The following is a 16,209-nucleotide window of genomic DNA, read 5'->3' as shown; positions in this document are numbered from 1 at the left end:
TACCGTTCTTTTTTCGGATGAATCCAGATTTTCTTTACAGGTGATGGCAGGGTGCGCGTCTACCGTAGGAGAAATGAACGCTATGCTGACTATTGTGTTCTTGAACGAGATCGTTTCGGGGGTGGGGGTTCTGTCATGGTCTGGACAGCCATTGCCTATGGTTATCATTCACCACTAGTCGTCATAGATGGCAATTTAAATGCTCAACGTTACCGCGATGACATTCTCGCTCATGACGTCATTCCTCTGCTCCATAACAACGCCAACATCTCGATTTTTCAGCATGATAATGCCACATTTCATACAGCTAGAGACACTGTAAATGTTCTTAGGACAAATAACATTGATTTCATTGATGACTGGCCCGCTAAAAGTCCTGATCTCAACCCCATCGAGCATGTCTGGGATAGTCTGGACAGACGATTGAGGCGTCGTCCCAACCCACCCGCTAACGTCAACGAACTTCGTCAAGCGCTCATTCAGGAATGGAACAATATTCCACAGGCAGAAATCAACACTTTAGTCAATTCTATGCGCCTGCGATGCACTGCAGTGGTCAATTCAAGAGGTGGTCATACCCGTTATTAAGTGGGTGATTTTTTTTTTTTTAACCCTTACCACACTTGGTCAAAATTTCTCCCAGTTTCTGTTAACCTATGGCCATGATTTTTGCACCAAACGATACATCATGGAACACTCTTTAAACGCATATATAACAATTATTCCCCAGGTTTGTTTTCATCAAGTTATGTTCAAGCAAAGTTAGCAGAAGTTTCTTATTTTGTTCAGTATATATATATATATATATATATATATATATATATATATATATAAACTGACGATCAAAAGAAAGTATACCAATTATATTTTCAAAGTATTAAAAACAACACAAAACACAAGTTGATGCAAATGTTATATTTTGAAAGTATAATAATTTGGCGATAAATAAACACGAGTATACTCAATAAGACCCATAAAATGATAATATCACAGTTCACAGCAGCACTAGGGGTGAAATGTGCGATTTCATAAAGGACCACTCATAACGAAGGTGAATACATTTGACCGCAAAGAACATGTATGTCCACCATGTGCAAGTATGCAAGCATGGACCCGACGTCGGACAGATACCGCCCCAAAGTATCACAGATCCACCACCAAACGGTTCAGTCTCCTGAACACAGCACGGAGCTGTTCTCTCTCCTGCATGTCGGTATATCCGAGTCCTGCCATCAGCTCTGAATAACTGGAACCTGCTCTCATCAGAAAAGAGTACACGTTGCCAGTTCCGATGTTGCCAACTTTGAAACTGACGTGCCCAATGTAAACGTCGAAGTCGATGTTGCCTCATCAATGTCATCCCTCTGAATGGTCGATAGGCCCTGATACCATGCTGTCGTAGTCGACGACGTACAGTGTGACGACTGATGACGTCCAAGGCCAGTCGCTGCAGATGACGTCATAGTGAGGAATCTGTTACGTAAGTGTAAGATGCGGAGATGGCAGTCCTCGTTGGCTGTTGTGACGCAGGGTATTCCACTTCATGGTCTGTCTGCAGTCACCCTGTAACGCTGTATCAACCTGGTGATCGTCAATTTTGTGCAATTCAGGATTCTTGCCACATGGGCATAACTCGCACCCAACTGCACCATACCAATAGCTCTCTTTCTTCAGCAGTTAGCCTTGCCATGTTCTCTGGTGTTTTACTGTTGACTGAGGCATGTTCTAAGCAATGGCACCTTTTTTTACACCCTTATGTGCACGAGTATCATGTTATTCGTGCAGTATAAATTCGATGAATAAACTCATTTTGCACGTGCGGCATCGCCCAAACGCAGCAATGTGCGACTATTCGTCATTGATTGCATTATAACGAACAATACTGGAACCTATCTAACCTTCCATGAACTGTATTGTGTTTATTTATAATAAACATAATTGGTATACTTTCTTTTGATCGTCAGTTTATATGAATGACAAATCACATTGATGATTGATGAAAGTTTGTATGTTAACACAGAGATAAAAGTTCACAAATATATATCACAACACGCAAAGGTATACAAATTCGCAAAGTACATCGATTCAAAGTACAGGGGACAATATTTCGAAATTTGAGGTAACCGGAAGTCAGTTCACGTGGTTTTCACCTAGGTAACCAATTGTTCGGTTACGTGAATTATATTTGCGTAACCCGTGGGTTATCTGATCGGTTACCTCAAAATTATGTTGAAATTATATTTTAAATACATAGTTTTTAGCTCAAACATAAAGTTACAAAAAAATACAAAAGAAAACATTTAAAAAAAAAAAAAAAGTCTAATGCTTGCTAAAGTTAACAATATTATAAAAGAACCGAGTATCAGCCCCAGTAGTGAAACAAAATACAGGGGCGTAACCAGACATGTTTTTAGAGGCCTCCATCTGTGAAGATCTTGAAACTCAGGACCGCTGTAGATGCATTCTGAGCCTTTTCTATCTTTTTTCGAGTCAATTTTAAGAGGATATTTTATAGAACAGTTACATACAGCCTCGACCTATTACCGGATTATGTTTTTGCATTACGCACATGCGTACTGTGCGTAATGGACGCTACACCTTTGAAATAGATGCATAATCATTTGAAGAGATTCCTTTTTTCGTTTTGCGCTGGATACGCTACTTTCACTACTTTCACTACTTTCACTTTATCGATGGTACTTCTATACTACAGTGACGTTCCAAATGTTTGTTTTTTAAAGCTCATTATGCGATGTTAGTATTTTTCATTTTTTGTGACACTTTTGGATTCCTGTTTACGTTAAAACTGTTTTTAACATATGTAAAAATATAGACAATCCAATATTATGTCTACATATATTCCTTTAGAGATAAAATAGCAGCAGATAATTTAGCCGTCCCTAGAGGTCCGAGCACATTTCTTTAAAATATTTTTAAAAGTTTAGACTGGTCGCAAGTTACAACTGTTGCAATATAACGTTGTCTACTGGTTTGCTTCGCATCAAGTATCTAAAATTCAGCCTAAAACATGTCGGAATATTAGTAGTATGTCTGCATGAATAAACTTCCTGTAATCGTGAAGTTTGCAAGTTTTAATTTCTGAATATTTACAGGTCATGACATAACCAATTTGCGGTTCGCGTAAATTTAATTTTGCGTAACCGACATGCGAACAGAACGGCGGTTCGCGTGAAATATTGTGCCCTGAAGTACATAAACTTAAACACATGAATTCCGCAAATACGTGAAAACATTAAGGGCAACATAAACCTCAAACCGTTCGAAAAGCCAACGACTACTCGACTTACCCCAAGGGACACAACTCGCATACACCTTCCACACGTTTATGGTTGGACTACACCAGTTAAAATCCCATTGGTGACAGTGTTAAGATATTGGCCTAAAACTACTATACACAGGTATAAACCAAAATATGAACCATAGATATGAATACTACAACACCTCACCCAAAGTACTGACTGAGTTAAATGGCAGCTTTCGTGGCTCATTTTTGAGATAACACGATGTTGTTATAAGCCCCGTCAATTCCGCACAAAAAGGTAGTGCTTAGTTTTACAGGCACCCCGTGTATGTTTCAAGCATAAGTGTACCTGACACACTGGTACTGCACAAAATAAAACTGCATGCATTTATTACCTACATAAAACTGTACTTGATACAAGCAACCACAGTCACATTGATCACCAATGGCAGGACTTACGGCTTTAACTCCTCCATTAAAAGTTTGGGTCACTTCGAACTTTGACCCAGCCGAGATGCTATTTGGTGGAGTACTACCTATAAGCAGAAAGTGTCGAATCACCTGTTTTTGGTGAATGGCAGGTTCACATGTTTTATAACATAAAGTATTAAGTTGACTGCAATGTCCAGTGCTTATGAAAGTGCATATGACAATGTTCGTAATTACATAATAAAATAATATGAAATGTAATGTTTTTCTTTTGTGTGTTCCAGGAGTACAGTTGAAGATAATAACCTGTGTTTGATTATGCATATTATGTGTGATGTACTTGTTAATCCCAGCACTATGAATGCACCATGTCACCTACATACAGAGACTAGTGAACTATTTTCTCTCCTAACCTAAAAATTAGAACATTCTGCTACAGGCAGGTCTCATAAACCAACATTTATCAGAAATTAGTCCAGTGTCATGGGTCTTTTCAAATGTGCCAAGTTGTACAAGACCAAGTATTGCAGGAATGTAAACAAAGTTAAGAAACAAGGTTTATCACACCTCTAGGTCAGAGGTTACTGTTATGAGGAGTCAAACAATTAGCTCACAGATGGGTGTCCCTCTCAACATCAATTTAAATCACTGGTAATTAGGTCAGCTGCTTAAACTATATTAAAAGCAAGCATGCTGGTACAGTCATTTCACAATTGTCACTTGACTAAAATTAATCACCTATTCCCATTAGAATATTTAACAAATATAAACTGCCGCCAGTGAGAAAAAGTTCAAAATGTGGATTTAAGAAAGGGGACATTCCACACAATAATTCCAGGAAGTGTGCGAAAGTGGATACAGGTGTGTACGAAATGAGACAGACGGCTTGACTGACCAAGTCCATGACTAAAAAAGTGTTGGACATTGAGGCTCATGGTGTGCAAGTTGGACAATAGCCGACGACAGCGCCATACCGAATACTGCAATCTGTGGCAGACCCACCAACTGAAACCGAGCAGTGTTTGAACAGCACCATAGGTTTAAGGTAAATGATGCTAATGTACTTAATCTGAATACCCTACATATTCTAACTGACTTCTTACAATAGTTCTTACATGCATGTATCAGGGCAGAGATAGGTTGGAAAGGGAAAAAAAATAAGAAAAAAGTAATTAAATTATACCTTTTATATGAAAGTTACATAAATCCACTATTTATGTGATTACAAACACAATCACAAAGAATGAATGAATGTTTAACAACACCCCAGCACAAAGAATACATCGGCTATTGGGTGTCAAACTATGGTAATGCAAACAAATAAGGTGATGATCAACATCAATATAAAAATTTAAGATTTAAATAAAAACAGTGTAAAGAACTGTGCAAAAATACAAATATCACAGATAGATACTGACTTTTACTCAAAATTTCAATTTGTGCTGTATTAGCCATTCTCAAAGAGAATGTTACACCCCTGCACCACAGTGAGGTTACAGCACGCGCAGGGGCAATCACAAAGAGTCAGATTTGAACAATATGGCTTGCAAACAATGTCAATTTGGCATGGTAGCGCTGGTGTAAAACAGTCCAAGGGAGATAACCTATCAATGAAAATGCTAGATAGAAGAAAACATTAAGAAATGAGGTAGTGCTAGTATCTATGGGCTTCTATTGGGGTTTTATCAACAGATCAGAGGCCGACACATACAGGGTCCTCCACATGGGCAAACTGGAGCAAATGATGAATAGTACATACAACGACCACCGCACTTTGGATCCAGAATGCCATGGTCAACTGATGTGGGAATTCCCGGAGGAAGAAAGAAGTGGTGTGTGCACTCGGCAGCGTTTGTGCTGTAACATTGTACATACCACTCTGGTATGTACAACTTGTACACAGAGGTGGACAATCCCAAGCGAAAGTGTGCAGGTCGTAAGGCAGCTCAGACAAATGTGTCAGTGCAGATCGGTCTAACGAAATGCCCATTGGGGTTCAAAACTTCCGGCTCCTGTGTCTCTGCATGAACATACCAGCACCGTCTGTTGCGGGGTGTCAAAAAACTGCAAACAAAATATGTGACACTATTACAAACAGTAACAAAACTGACATGCAGGCTAGGAGAAACAATCTTAAAACAATAAACACTATTAGAGGTTGTCAACCAAATGCAGTAAATTTACAATGTGATGGCATGTACAACAATCCATTATATTCTGGGGTTGGAAAGACGCCTTTCAATAGACGCCTTTCCAACCTGCCACTCAGGTGGTCTACAAAGCAACAGAACACAACACATCACAGAAATAAGTGTTTGCTATTGCTACAAAAAATAAATTATGCTCCAAACGTCACAGCATTAGTCAAACACATACATGTCTGAATGATCCAACATGCTCTCGCAATATCCCTATGACAATGTCCATTGGAGATGAAAAACCTTGGGCTAAGGACTGTTTAACTGATTTTTAAAATGACGGTCTTGACGTACATTACATGACAACAGACCCGGATGCTAAAGGTTTTAAAGGTGCTGAAGAGTTATACCAGCAAAATGTTACTGACATCGAACCACAAATATTAATCGACACAGGACATGTTTCGGAAAATCATCACAAGTTTGTTAAAAGTGGAAATGTTTTTGAAAATATGATGCCAGGACGGACAATATCTGACAAAAAGAAATTACAGATCAAATTCTCCAATGACATTGCTTTTAGGTGCCAGGCAGAGTATGAACAGGCTTATAGAATGCACGCAGGTAACATTCCGAAATTCATGCATGCACTGTCATACACATCTGATGCCATCGCAGCCTGTTATCAAGGCAATCACAACAAATGTAAAAAACATTTATTTGTCTGCAAATCTGCAAGTAAAAACTCACTGGTTAAGAGTACCTTTCTCGACTGGTATTTCAAAATTGCCACTAACAATGACACCGACTTAAGGAAGTGCATAGACTATTGTCTCGGACCCAAAATGTTACAAATTACTAAATTTAATACAAACACACAAAAATCTGAGGCTGTCAATAAAAGCATTAAAAAATCATTACCAAGACACACAACGTTAAGCAGAAACTTCTCAGGGAGGGCACACAGTGCAGTGCACAGCATCAATAATGGGTCTGTAGAGTCATTAGTTAAGTTGTCAAGGGATATGGGATGTTCATTCTCATTGGGTAGTAAGGTCATTTCAGCTTTGCACAAAGTCGAACACAACAGAACCCTGCAACTAAATAGAAAAAAAACAATGACATATAAAATTAAAAGATGTTAGAAAAGAAAGGTTCTGTAGTCACTGTATGAAAAACACCAAGAAGATGAATTTTTTTTTTTAAATTACATCTTAAAAAATCACATTTCGACCTCGAAAGTCGAACATAATTACACAAAATCTAAAAAATATCCCGACAAGTTACAATAACACAGACAAGAAAACAACCACAGACTAACAATACCTCACAACACAGTGTGGTGTATGTCCCTCGACAGACTAACAATACCTCACAACAGACAGTGTGGTGTACGTCCCTCGACAGACTAACAATACCTCACAACAGACAGTGTGGTGTACGTCCCTCGACAGACTAACAATACCTCACAGACAGTGTGGTGTATGTCCCTCGACAGACTAACAATACCTCACAACAGACAGTGTGGTGTATGTCCCTCGACAGACTAACAATACCCCACAACAGACAGTGTGGTGTACGTCCCTTGACAGACTAACAATACCTCACAACAGACAGTGTGGTGTACGTCCCTTGACAGACTAACAATACCTCACAACAGACAGTGTGGTGTACGTCCCTCGACAGACTAACAATACCTCACATCAGACAGTGTGGTGTATGTCCCTCGACAGACTAACAATACCTCACAGACAGTGTGGTGTACGTCCCTTGACAGACTAACAATACCTCACAGACAGTGTGGTGTACGTTCCTTGACAGACTAACAATACCTCACAACAGACAGTGTGGTGTATGTCCCTCGACAGACTAACAATACCTCACAGACAGTGTGGTGTACGTCCCTCGACAGACTAACAATACCTCACATCAGACAGTGTGGTGTATGTCCCTCGACAGACTAACAATACCTCACAGACAGTGTGGTGTACGTCCCTTGACAGACTAACAATACCTCACAGACAGTGTGGTGTACGTCCCTTGACAGACTAACAATACCTCACAGACAGTGTGGTGTACGTCCCTTGACAGACTAACAATACCTCACAGACAGTGTGGTGTACGTCCCTTGACAGACTAACAATACCTCACAACAGACAGTGTGGTGTACGTCCCTTGACAGACTAACAATACATCACATCAGACAGTGTGGTGTACGTCCCTTGACTGACTAACAATACCTCACAACAGACAGTGTGGTGTACGTCCCTTGACAGACTAACAATACCTCACAACAGACAGTGTGGTGTACGTCCCTCGACAGACTAACAATACCTCACAGACAGTGTGGTGTATGTCCCTCGACAGACTAACAATACCTCACAACAGACAGTGTGGTGTACGTCCCTCGACAGACTAACAATACCTCACAGACAGTGTGGTGTACGTCCCTCGACAGACTAACAATACCTCACAGACAGTGTGGTGTACGTCCCTTGACTGACTAACAATACCTCACAGACAGTGTGGTGTACGTCCCTTGACAGACTAACAATACCTCACAGACAGTGTGGTGTACGTCCCTTGACAGACTAACAATACCTCACAACAGACAGTGTGGTGTACGTCCCTTGACAGACTAACAATACCTCACATCAGACAGTGTGGTGTACGTCCCTTGACTGACTAACAATACCTCACAACAGACAGTGTGGTGTACGTCCCTTGACAGACTAACAATACCTCACAACAGACAGTGTGGTGTACGTCCCTTGACTGACTAACAATACCTCACAACAGACAGTGTGGTGTACGTCCCTTGACTGACTAACAATACCTCACATCAGACAGTGTGGTGTACGTCCCTTGACTGACTAACAATACCTCACAACAGACCGTGTGGTGTACGTCCCTCGACAGACTAACAATACCTCACAGACAGTGTGGTGTATGTCCCTCGACAGACTAACAATACCTCACAACAGACCGTGTGGTGTACGTCCCTCGACAGACTAACAATACCTCACAACAGACAGTGTGGTGTACGTCCCTTGACTGACTAACAATACCTCACAACAGACAGTGTGGTGTACGTCCCTTGACAGACTAACAATACCTCACAGACAGTGTGGTGTACGTCCCTTGACAGACTAACAATACCTCACAGACAGTGTGGTGTACGTCCCTTGACTGACTAACAATACCTCACAGACAGTGTGGTGTACGTCCCTTGACAGACTAACAATACCTCACAGACAGTGTGGTGTACGTCCCTTGACAGACTAACAATACCTCGCAGACAGTGTGGTGTACATCCCTTGACAGACTAACAATACCTCACAACAGACAGTGTGGTGTACATCCCTTGACAGACTAACAATACCTCACATCAGACAGTGTGGTGTACGTCCCTTGACTGAGTAACAATACCTCACAACAGACAGTGTGGTGTACGTCCCTTGACAGACTAACAATACCTCACAACAGACAGTGTGGTGTACGTCCCTTGACTGACTAACAATACCTCACAACAGACAGTGTGGTGTACGTCCCTTGACTGACTAACAATACCTCACATCAGACAGTGTGGTGTACGTCCCTTGACTGACTAACAATACCTCACAACAGACAGTGTGGTGTACGTCCCTCGACAGACTAACAATACCTCACAACAGACAGTGTGGTTTACGTCCCTCGACAGACTAACAATACCTCACAGACAGTGTGGTGTATGTCCCTCGACAGACTAACAATACCTCACAACAGACCGTGTGGTGTACGTCCCTCGACAGACTAACAATACCTCACAACAGACAGTGTGGTGTACGTCCCTCGACAGACTAACAATACCTCACAACAGACAGTGTGGTGTACGTCCCTCGACAGACTAACAATACCTCACATCAGACAGTGTGGTGTATGTCCCTCGACAGACTAACAATACCTCACAAAGAGTGTGGTGTATGTCCCTCGACAGACTAACAATACCTCACAACAGACAGTGTGGTGTATGTCCCTCGACAGACTAACAATACCTCACAACACAGTGTGGTGTATGTCCCTCGACAGACTAACAATACCTCACAGACAGTGTGATGTATGTCCCTCGACAGACTAACAATACCTCACAGACAGTGTGGTGTATGTCCCTTGACAGACTAACAATACCTCACAGACAGTGTGGTGTATGTCCCTTGACTGACTAACAATACCTCACAACACAGTGTGGTGTATGTCCCTCGACAGACTAACAATACCTCACAACAGACAGTGTGGTGTACGTCCCTCGACAGACTAACAATACCTCACAACAGTGTGGTGTACGTCCCTCGACAGACTAACAATACCTCACAACAGACCGTATGGTGTACGTCCCTCGACAGACTAACAATACCTCACAACAGACAGTGTGGTGTACGTCCCTCGACAGACTAACAATACCTCACAACAGACCGTGTGGTGTACGTCCCTTGACAGACTAACAATACCTCACAGACAGTGTGGTGTATGTCCCTCGACAGACTAACAATATCTCACAACAGACAGTGTGGTATATGTCCCTCGACAGACTAACAATACCTCACAACACAGTGTGGTGTATGTCCCTCGACAGACTAACAATACCTCACAGACAGTGTGGTGTATGTCCCTCGACAGACTAACAATACCTCACAGACAGTGTGGTGTACGTCCCTCGACAGACTAACAATACCTCACAGACAGTGTGGTGTACGTCCCTCGAGAGACTAACAATACCTCACAGACAGTGTGGTGTACGTCCCTCGACAGACTAACAATACCTCACAGACAGTGTGGTGTACGTCCCTCGACAGACTAACAATACCTCACAACAGACAGTGTGGTGTACGTCCCTCGACAGACTAACAATACCTCACAACACAGTGTGGTGTATGTCCCTCGACAGACTAACAATACCTCACAGCACAGTGTGGTGTATGTCCCTCGACAGACTAACAATACCTCACAACACAGTGTGGTGTATGTCCCTCGACAGACTAACAATCCCTCACAGTACGTCCCTCGACAGACTAACAATACCTCACAGACAGTGTGGTGTATGTCCCTCGACAGACTAACAATACCTCACAGACAGTGTGGTGTACGTCCCTCGACAGACTAACAATACCTCACAGACAGTGTGGTGTATGTCCCTCGACAGACTAACAATACCTCACAGACAGTGTGGTGTACGTCCCTTGACAGACTAACAATACCTCACAACAGACAGTGTGGTGTACGTCCCTTGACAGACTAACAATACCTCACAGACAGTGTGGTGTACGTCCCTCGACAGACTAACAATACCTCACAACAGACAGTGTGGTGTACGTCCCTTGACAGACTAACAATACCTCACAACAGACAGTGTGGTGTACGTCCCTTGGAATTAATTCTATCACTGTTATTTGCATGCATTTCCAATGTCAAATGTTCAGCATTTATGCACTGCCTATTGTGACACATCATGTATGCCAGTCTGCAAGCTTTCTCTATTTTGGGTGCAGGGGTGTTAGGCCAATGCACTTTCTGGCGGCCATAACCATCGACATTCATGGAACCTAACCACATGCTACATGCATGTTCACCTACATTAAATTCAGTTTTTTTGTCTAAAAGATATTGCACATGTTCAAAAAATGACTCCATGATTACTAATTAATTCAAAATGGCAGTTACACATCAATTAAAAAGCGGAATTTATGATAATGAGGACATACCACAAAATGTCTCTTTGGAAAGGGAAAAAACTAAGAAAAAAGCAATTAAATTATACCTTTTATATGAAAATTACACATTACATACCATGTAGCATGCAAATCACATTTTTGTTGGGTAAATATACTATTTATGTGATTACAAACACAATCACAAAGAGTCAGATTTGAAAAATATGGCTTGCAAACAATGTCAATTTGGCATTGGTAGCACTGGTGAAAAACAGTCCAACAGTCCAAGGGAGATAACCTATCAATGAAACTGCTAGATACCAGAAAACATTAAGAAATGAGGTAGTGCTAGTATTTATGGGCTTCTATTTGGGTTTTATCAACAGATCAGAGGTCGACACATACAGGGTTCTCCACATGGGCAAACTGGAGCAAATGATGACCAGTACGTACAACGACCACCGCTCTTTGTCTCCAGAATGCCACGGTCAACTGATGTGGGACTTCCCGGTGGAAGAAAGAACGGGGGTGTGCACTCCGCAGTGTTTGTGCTGTAACATTTGTACATACCACTCTGGTATGTACAGCTTGTACACAGAGGTGGACAATCCAAAGCGAAAGTGTGCAGGTCGTAAGGCAGCTCAGCCAAATGTTTCAGTGCAGGTCGGTCTAACGAAAATACCCATTGGGGTTGAAAACGTCCAGCTCCTGTGTCTCTGCATGAAAATACCAGCACCATCTGTTCGCGGTGTCAAAAAACTGCAAACAAAGTATGTGACACTATTACAAACAGTAACAAAACCGACATGCAGGCTAGGAAAAACAATCTTAAAACAAACACTATCAGGGGTTGTCAACCAAATGCAGTAAATTTACAATGTGATGGCATGTACAACAATCCATTATATTCTGGGTGGTCTACACAGCAACAGAACACAACACATCACATCACATCACAGAAGCAAGTGTTGGCTATTGCTACAAAAAATAAATTATGCTCCAAACGTCACAGCATTAGTCAATCACATACATGTCTGAATGATCCAACATGCTCTCGCAATGTCCCAATGACAATGTCCATTGGAGACGAAAAAACTTGGGCTAAGGACTGTTTAACTGATTTAAATAACGACAGTCTTGACGTACATTACATGACGACAGACCCAGATGCTAAAGGTTTTAAAGGTGCTGAAGAAAGAAAGAAAAGAAAGAAATGTTTTATTTAACGATGCACTCAACACATTTTATTTACGGTTATATGGCGTCAGACATATGGTTAAGGACCATACAGATTTTGAGAGGAAACCCGCTGTCGCCACTACATGGGCTACTCTTCCGATTAGCAGCAAGGGATCTTTTATTTGCACTTCCTACAGGCAGGATAGCACAAACCATGGCCTTTGTTGAACCAGTTATGGATCACTGGTCGGTGCAAGTGGTTTACACCTAATCATTGAGCCTTGCGGAGCACTCACTCAGGGTTTGGAGTCGGTATCTGGATTAAAAATCCCATGCCTCGACTGGGATCCGAACCCAGTACCTACCAGCCTGTAGACCGATGGCCTACCACGACGCCACCGAGGCCGGTAGGTGCTGAAGAGTTATACCAGCAAAATGTTACCGAAATCGAACCACAAATGTTAATTGACACACGACATGTTTCGGAAAATCATCGCAAGTTTGTTAAAGGTGCAAAATTTGTTGAAAATATGATGCCAGGACGGACAATATCTGACAAAAAGAAATTACTGATCAAATTCCCCAATGACATTGCTTTTAGGTGCCAGGCAGAGTATGAACAGGCTGATAGAATGCACGCAGGAAACATTCCGAAATTCATGCATGCACTGTCATACACATCCGATGCCATTGCAGCCTGTTATCAAGGCAATCACAACAAATGTATAAAACATTCATTTGTCTGCAAATCTGCAAGAAAAAACTGGCTGGTTAAGTGTACCTTTCTCGATTCGCATTTCAAAATTGCCACTAACAATGACACCGACTTAAGGAAGTGCATAGACTATCGTCTCGGACCCAAAATGTTACAAATGATTAAATTTAATACAAACACATAAAAATCTGAGGCTGTCAATAAAAGCATTAGAAAATCATTACCAAGACACACAACGTTCAGCAGAAACTTCTCAGGGAGGGAACACAGTGCAGTGCACAGCATCATTGATGGGCCTGTAGTCATTAGTTAAGTTGTCAAGGGATATGGGATGTTCATTCTCATCGGGTAGTAAGGTCATTTTAGCTTTGCACAAAGTCGAACACAACAGAATTCTGCAACTAAATGGAAAAAAAAATTTATACAAAATATAAAACATGTCAGAAAAGAAAGGTTCTGTATGCATTGTATGAAAAACATCAAGAAGATGAAAAAATTACATCTTAAGAAATCACGCTTCGACCTCGAAAGTTGAACATAATTACACAAAATCTAAAAAATATCCCCACAAGTTACAATAACACAGACAATTAAGAAAACAACCACAGACTAACAATACCTCACAACACAGTGTGGTGTATGTCCCTCGACAGACTACCAATACGTCACAGACAGTGTGGTGTATGTCCCTCGACAGACTAACAATACCCCACAACAGACAGTGTGGTGTATGTCCCTCGACAGACTAACAATACCCCACAACAGACAGTGTGGTGTATGTCCCTCGACAGACTAACAATACCCCACAACAGACAGTGTGGTGTATGTCCCTCGACAGACTAACAATACCCCACAACAGACAGTGTGGTGTATGTCCCTTGACAGACTAACAATACCTCACAACAGACAGTGTGGTGTATGTTCCTTGAGACACAGGCACTGGTGTTTGCAATTAATTCTATCACTGTTATTTGCATGCATTTCTAATGTCAAATGTTCAGCATTTATGCACTGCCTATTGTGACACAAATGAGAAATTTCAAGCACTCCTTTATGAACTGCCATATCAGATGGCCATTTGTTGTGTCTCATCATGTATGCCAGTCTGTGAGCTTTCTCTATTTTGGGTGCAGGGGTGTTAGGCCAATGCACTTTCTGGCGGCCATATCCATCGGCATTCATGTTCACCTAACCACATGCTACATGCATGTTCACCTACATTAAATTCAGTTTTTTTCTCTAAAAGATATTGCACATGTTCAAAAAATTACTCCATGATTACTAATTAATTCAAAATGGTAGTTACACATATCAATTAAAAATCAGAATTTATGATTAGGACATACCACAAAATGTCAACTTTCTCTATAGGTTAGACTATACCAATTAAAACGCCATTGGTGACAGCGTTAAGATATTGGCTTAAAACTACTAATACACAACGTATCAACCAAAATATGAACCATAGATATTAATACTACACCTCACCCAAAGTAGTGACTGAGTTAAATAGCGCCTTTCATGGCTCATTTTCGATATAACAGAATGTTGTTACAACTTACAAGCCCCGTCAATTCCGCACAAAATGGTAGTGCTTAGTTTTACAGGCACCCCGTGTATGTTTCAAGCACAAGTGTACCTGACACACTGGTACTACACAAAATAAAACTGCATGCATTTATTACCTACATAAAACTGTACTTGATGCAAAGCAACCACAGTCACACCAATGGCAGACTCACAGCTTTAACTCCTCCATTAAAAGTTTGGGTCACTTCGAACTTTGACCCAGCCGAGATGCTATTTGGTGGAGTACTACCTATAAGCAGAACTGCACTGTTTCAGAAAGTGTCGAATCACCTGTTTTTGGTGAATGGCAGGTTAACATGTTTTATAACGTAAAGTATTAAGTTGACTGCAATGTCCTATTTGGAGTCCAGCGTTTATGAAAGTGCATATGACAATGTTCATAACTACATAATAAAATATTATGAAATGTAATGTTGTGTTTTTCTTTTGTGTGTTCAAGGAGTACAGTTGAAGATAATAACCTGTGTTTGATTATGCATATTATGTGTGTTGTACTTGTTAATCCCAGCACTATGAGTACTTAATATTTCAGGAAATTGGAAAATAGCTCACTGCATCTGTCAGTGTCATATTATTTTAGAAATGGAATGACAACACTATAATTTAGTATGAATGATAGATTTGGAAGAACTCTGTACAAATGCATACAACTGAATCACTAGAAAAATAGTCTTTTACATGTAACCATAATGTTGTCAATAAGAATGACCATCAGAACGACTGATGTGTGGAGTCATTCTTTCATCTTCTGTTTTGAACTGGCAAATACATAATATATAATATAACATAGAATTTTCGCCATGTTCATTAGGCAAAGTATGGAAACAAAACACAATATTTTACAAACATTTAGATCTGTTATTATTTACCTAAATAATCCTGTTTTAGGTGGATATTCTACAGAGCTGCGAAGAAGAAAATGTATCATTGTATGCCATTAATTTATCGAACCAGTACGGAGTGACTTCCCTTGTTCTTCCGGGATGTGTTAGCAAAAAACGCAAAGCGTGTACATGCTGTACTGTTAACCACGCGACCAAACGGGACATCCACAAAATGTCAAAACAAATTTTCCCAATTATACTCAGCACAGGGCCATAGCTAGCGGGGTAGGGGGGAGGGGCAAGAAAAAATCCGGAAAGCATTATAGAAAATTCTCTTCTTAACTGTTTAAGGAGTTTTAGACTATTAACTACTCAGTTGCCCCCC

At 40.9% G+C, this 16,209-nt stretch overlaps 1 long non-coding RNA gene across 4 annotated transcripts; it reads right to left on the bottom strand.

Annotated features, from left to right (window-relative positions):
* Positions 1-5,081: 5,081 nt before the first annotated feature.
* LOC121377493 lies at positions 5,082-15,944 on the bottom strand. 4 transcript variants are annotated; one of them, XR_005958624.1, is made up of 6 exons: positions 15,870-15,944; positions 15,096-15,229; positions 13,635-13,811; positions 12,087-12,275; positions 6,751-6,929; positions 5,082-5,755 (listed from the first exon to the last, which is right to left on the bottom strand). It is a non-coding gene; the product is annotated as an uncharacterized LOC121377493 (long non-coding RNA). The 4 variants fall into 4 exon arrangements; XR_005958623.1 differs by lacking the exon at positions 15,096-15,229; XR_005958625.1 differs by lacking the exon at positions 15,096-15,229 and having other exon boundaries at positions 6,751-6,923.
* Positions 15,945-16,209: the final 265 nt, after the last annotated feature.

Source organism: Gigantopelta aegis, chromosome 7, assembly GCF_016097555.1.
Source record: "Gigantopelta aegis isolate Gae_Host chromosome 7, Gae_host_genome, whole genome shotgun sequence".
Classification (NCBI taxonomy): Eukaryota; Metazoa; Mollusca; class Gastropoda; order Neomphalida; family Peltospiridae; genus Gigantopelta; species Gigantopelta aegis.
The sequence above is the reverse complement of the archived record's forward strand: the minus strand, read 5'-3'. Positions and strand labels throughout refer to the sequence as shown.